The sequence below is a fragment of the Talpa europaea genome (assembly GCF_964194135.1).
Source record: "Talpa europaea genome assembly, chromosome: 9".
Lineage (NCBI taxonomy): Eukaryota > Metazoa > Chordata > Mammalia > Eulipotyphla > Talpidae > Talpa > Talpa europaea.
This window is the reverse complement of record NC_140076.1, coordinates 68,542,359-68,548,358: the sequence shown is the minus strand read 5'-3', so window position 1 is coordinate 68,548,358 and position 6,000 is coordinate 68,542,359.

Sequence of the window (6,000 nt, the reverse complement as noted above, 5' to 3'; positions counted from 1 at the left end):
CAGAATGTTTGATGAGAATTGAACTTTTTTCACTTCAAAAACCATCTATTCTTTTTGCCTAGGTGCCCCAAGGCCTTTTGTTTCAAGCCCAGTAATTTTATTAGTACGTGTCTTGATGTGGTTGTTTCTGGGGTCATATGCTCAGGCATGTGGTTTGCTCTTTCAGTATGAAATTTGAAGTCTCTCTCTTTTTTAATTTAAGGAAATCTATTGAATTATAGTTTTTTGTTATTTGGTATTTGTTATATTGTTTGCTTTGGTTTCCTTTGGGGTCTCTTACTATCTCCATAGAGTCTCAGTCTTATCACTGTCTGGTTTCTCAGCTACCCAGAGCTGAGGGCTGTGCCATCCATCAAAGCGCATCCTTCCAACTACATCTCTATTGGGTTTGACCCCATGGGAAGTACTTTGCTACCAGAAGTGCATGCTTTGGTCAGTCTCTGGGATGTGGATGACTTGGTGTGGTCTGTGCCTTTTCAAGTAAGCAACAGGCTAGCACTTTCCTTGTTAGATAATTAGATTTATTTCATCGTGGGTGAAATTGTGCCTTCTCTTATTCTTTATACTTTGGAATTCTAATGTGTCTTCTTTCCACCCTGTGTTTTAAGCTAGATTGGTCTGTGAGGACCCTCAGTGTAGGGTAAGAAAAAATGTCAGGCTTTTCTGCCCTCCTGCCATCAAGATAGATGATGGATCCTTGAGGTCCTGAATGCATGCCTGATGGCGGGCACCTGGAGTAGGGTGTGAGCAGATGTAGATAGGATTCACCTGGGCTAAGACTGGGCTTTTAAGGGCGACGTCATGAGGACGCCAGTAGAAGCAGAAGCCGAGAGAAGGCCGGAGAGCCCATAGAGTGAGACCTGTTGGGGGCTGGGAGGCCTGCCAGCCCCTCAGCCCCCCAGTACTCCTGCCTGCCATGTACCTGGTAATCCCAATAAAAACCTGCAAAACCACTGAGGACTCTGACTCCTCCTTTACCCAGTCTGCATGGGATCCTAGAAAACCTGCCCTGTGTCCATTCCTGCCCCTACACTCAGTTTTAGCCATGGTGGGAAAAGTCTGGTGTCAATAGCAGACTGTTTTATTGATATACTGAAAATATTGCTGACGTGCATACAGGTGACTACACATACTACTTTGATGCGAATTTCGGCATCAGGCATTCTTAAGTGTCACATGTTTTCCTCTGTAAGTTGCTACTTCACCAGTGTTCATGAATGAGAGGTAATTGTATGCTTTTCTTTAAGGTAAATTTATGTTTAAAATGGTCACTAGCAGGTAACAAAGAACAAAGGGTTTATAAAGAAAATAGCAGGTCTCAAAGAAAATTATTTATGAAAAAAATTTTATTTTAATAACTTTGAATTTTTCCATTATAAAGAAAATTTTTAAATACAAATAGAAGAAAGAAAAGTCACCTGTGGTGTCATAATCTAGAGATGTCTGTGTATTTCTTTTGATCTTTTTTTTACATATAAACTTTTATATGTATAAACAAATATATCTTACATGTTTTAAGAGAATTATCAAGATGGTTATGCTTCGCTTAAAAAAATCCCTCAAGAGAACTTGAAAATGCGAGGGTATTCATTTTATAAAAGAATGCTCTAAGATTTTTATTTTTCAATGTGACTTGATTGCCTTAGAGGATGTCAGACTCTTAAAAAGATTTCAATTATACAAAAAAAATACAAAACAAGCAAGAATTTTGAATTCCTTTTTTTAATGTTATCTACTCTTGAGCTACAACTAACACATTGCTTAGAGGTCCCTATAGTTATAAATGTCTAAACTGAAAAGAAGAAAGACCTCAAATCAATAACTTAACTGTTACTTTAAGATACTGGAAAAGAGGAGTAAAGTAAACTTAAAGTCAACTGAAGGAAGGAAATATTAATGATTAGAGTGGGAATAAATTAAATAGAATAAAAATACAACAGAGAAACTCAGGGAAACCAAAGTTGGTTCTTTGATAAGATAACACAATTGACAAATCTTTTGCTAAATTAACCAAGCATAAAACAGGGAAAATTCAAGATACTAAAATCAGAAATGAAGGTGAAGACATTGCTACTAACATTACAGAAATAAAATAATTATAAGGGAATACTACAAACAATTGTATGTTAACAAGTTAGATAATTGCCACGGACCAGCACAGCAGTAGACGATGAGGCCACCTCAGGGTTGAGAGAAGCATGCAGGGTGGTCAGGGCGTCGGTGAAAGAAATGACAAACAGACCCACTTCAAGAGTGAAAATCTGATTGTAATTTTCTTTGAGTTTGTGACCAGTATATATATGTTTTCCAAAAGCACAGGAACAATGAATATCAATGAAATCAGCTTGCTCATGGGCTCAGCCTATCACCAACAGGGCGGTGATCTACATCTGGACTCAGCCTCATTCCTAAGTAGATAGACCATTAGTTTTGTTTTTAAACTATATAATCGCATTTTTTATTAACTACTTTTTTACCTAAACTATATTTTAATTATTACAGGGTTTAGTAATGTTTCATTTGAGTCAGCCTTGTTTTAAGGATTTCATATGATTTTTTTAATTAACAAGCAATGACCTTTATAGAAGAAAGAAGGAAGTTTAGAAAGACAATAAGGGATTAAAGTTTGTAGTTCTAGAAAGACGGGATAAAGTTTTTTAGCATTCTTGTAGTGGTTCCTGGTGGTTGTTATCTTTTGATAAGCTTCTGTCTTTTCAGGGAACTTCGCTGAACTTCCCCTGCTTCAGGGTGTTTTGCTGTTCTCCCCCTGCGTGCTGGTTGCCCACCGGGACCTAGGGACCGGGTCGAAAGCCATTCCTAAAGGTCACTGCAGGGGGAGGTGCAGCAGATAATGTAGATGAAATGGACAGTTTCCTAGAAACATACATTTCTAGATTGTATTTTTGATGTAGTTAAAATCATATATATATATGATACAATTGAGATACATATTTTTTAACAGTATATTATAAGTATTTTCCTACTTAAATCTTAATGTTGGTAAAAGTGTTATAGGACAGGGAGAGGGGCAGCCCAAACCCCGCAAACCTGCCTATTCTACATGGGTTCTGCCATCCGCCGCATCAACACAAAACATAGGAGACTTTAATGGGAAGGAACTTTAATAAAACTAGGAAACAATACAGGTAAGGCAAAGAGTCTAGTTTCTAAATGAAGCACCCAAAGTTACCCGTCCCCTCGTGGGCAAAACTCCATCCATATGGGATCGGCCCAGAACAAGGCCCCAAAGCCTGCTACAAGTCTAAAGCATCTTCCAGTGGGGACCCACAGAAAAGGGTCACAAACAACCGGACAAGCCCGGAAGGAAAAGAGCAAAATCAACATCAAGATAAAAGCTGCCATGGTCACCTCCCCACGGGTCTCACCCACATCTGTGTCACCCAGTCCACGACCAAAAGACAAGCGCAGTTTCTTTATGTGTCTCTAGGCTCCATGCGCCTCCTCCAGGTCTCCTGGCTCCATCCTGCTTCCTTCCTTCCTCAGTCTCTTCTGCAGCTTCTCCTCTTCCTGCTCAGCTCCACCCTCCCTTGGGTGGGGCAGGGAACCTCCCCCTTTCCTGGGGACCACCCTGTTACAAAAGGACAATTAGAGAAATAATAGCTTGGGGAATAATCACACATTATTTCAATGAGTCAAAGAAATAAAAGTTTGGTGAAATATTTGTGAGGCAGTGTGGTTTAGTGGGAAGAGGCTAGGAGACATATAGAACATATTTTAGGATGCTGGCTTCATTACAAGGTGGACCTTAGTTCAATTGCTTATTCATTTATATAATGAGCCACGTCTATATATCTATGTAGTGAGTGGCTCCAGAGCCACATCTGGTCAGTCCACACATATCCTACAGTGTGTCCAGTAAACTAGGAGGGATGGTGTTCCTTTGTTATCGTTCTTACTCTTCACTGAGGCCCAAGTATCCTTGTGGCCAGGGGTATAGGGCAGGATGACTCCGTTGATCATGCTGAATATTAAATGTGAGACCTATATGTGTGCCTCGTGGATTACTCCTGTGTGCATGGGGATAGGCTGTGCAGCTGGGGTCCTGGCAGAGGGCCTTGTGTGAGTGATTAGGGAGTTATAGCAGAATCTTGGCCAGAGGCAGTTATAGCCAATGAGCCAGATGCAGTTAGTTCCAAGGAGAGTAGACGAAGCCAAAATCAGACTAAGCGCCCCTCAGCAGTGTGGAGTCCCAGAAAGGAAACAGGAAGAGGCCAGTTCTGGGAGGTCCAGAGGAATGTGTGCTTGTGGGGTGTGTGTGGATGTGTGTGTGTGTGTGTATGTTACTCAACTAGTTGGGATGTAACATGTGGGTGAGCTCAGTTTAGAAAAACCAGGAAGGGGTAGATACACCGTTGAGCCCTTTCCAGTTTCAAAGATGTTCTTCCAAAGGATTTTAGTCATATAACTGAATACAAAATGTCTACCTTATTTGAATGAAAATAAACAAACAAACAACCAAACCTATTCACTTAATTCAAGGTAAGCCCTCTTTTTCAAAGGGCGGTAGAGGTCACATATATAGAAACGTCTTGCACATTGAGAAATTCCTATATGTCGGTGCATATTCCTATATGTACCCCTCCCACCCTAGGGTACAGTGGAAATAACACTGACTTCATACTTGACCAGAACTGAATTTGAATCCTGGCTCCACCTGTGTTGATCTGAATCACTTTCCTCATCCATAAATGGGGATGATGAATTCTCTTCTCCTCAGGTTGTTAGGGCACCCCCACAGGAGACAGGCTTCAGACCTCCTTCCCCAGGGGGCAGGGCAGCTTCTAAGGAGCACACAGGTCCTGGCCACAGGGAGGCAGCACAGGCCATCAGCTTGCTTGACACTCAAACCTCAGGGCTGAGCCAGCTGGGCTCATCATTCCAGGGATGGGTACTGGGAAAGGAGGAGGCTTATCCACCACGTGGGCATGGTGGGAGGCTGGGAGGAGCACTTGACATCTGCCTGTCTGTTTGGGCCCCTGCTGGATACGTGTGTGCATGTGAACAAGTGGAGCCTGTCAGAACTGTTGCCTGCAGAGGGGATGTGGGGAGGAGGAGGGTGAAGCTCTTGTTAGCTGAGGTTGCTGGGGAGGGATGGCGAGGAGGTGGGTTCAGGGCCAGTCTTGAAAGCAGAGGAGGTGACTGGGGCAGAGGAAAGGTGAGGAAGGTGCTGCGGCCTGGAACAGGGCTGAGGTGGTGGCTGTGAGGTGGAATATGGAGATGGTCAGGTGGACAGTGATATGGGGCTGGAGAGAGAGGGAGGATAGAAGTCACACTCTGAATAATTTTAGTTTGGACTCATTGGTAATGTGACCTGATGAAAGGGAAAAGTTAGATAGACTTGGGTTCAAATCCTTGTTCTGGAAGAATCTGACTAAATATTTCACTTCCATGATTTTTCTTACCCTTAAAATATATATAGTTATAGCTTGGCTCATGAGGCTTAGGTGAGGATGGATGATGTACAGGGCTTAGAGTCTGGAAGCTGGACCCCAAGGGACTCAGTTTTGGTCTTGGTGAGGAAAGAATTCAATGTTGAGGCCAGAGTTAGGCAGAAAAACAAGAAATTTATTGTCAGATAAGAAGGACAGGAAAGCTCTCTGAGCAGAGGTGGATCCTGAGTGGGTAGCTTGAGGGGGCTTCAAGAAGCAGAGTTTATATGAGTATGGAAAGCATGGGGTCGGGGTTCAGGCTTTGGGTGCCTCCGAGTGTGTCTCTTGTTGGTTGGTTGAGGCCTGCTGTGTCTCCCAGGTTACAGAGGCCCACTGGGTCTCCCAGGTTACTCGGTCTGTTTTCCTGGAACAAGATTTTGTCCGTGTCTTTGGCATTGTATAGGGTTGTTTTTTGAACATTCAGTTTTTACTGGGTTGGGGCACCCTGACTCTACCTGACTAGCTGCCTGCCCAGCCTTACTTCCTCATTCAAATTGACATATGTAAAATGTCCGATACATTGTGAATGTTCCTGAAACTGCAGCTATCG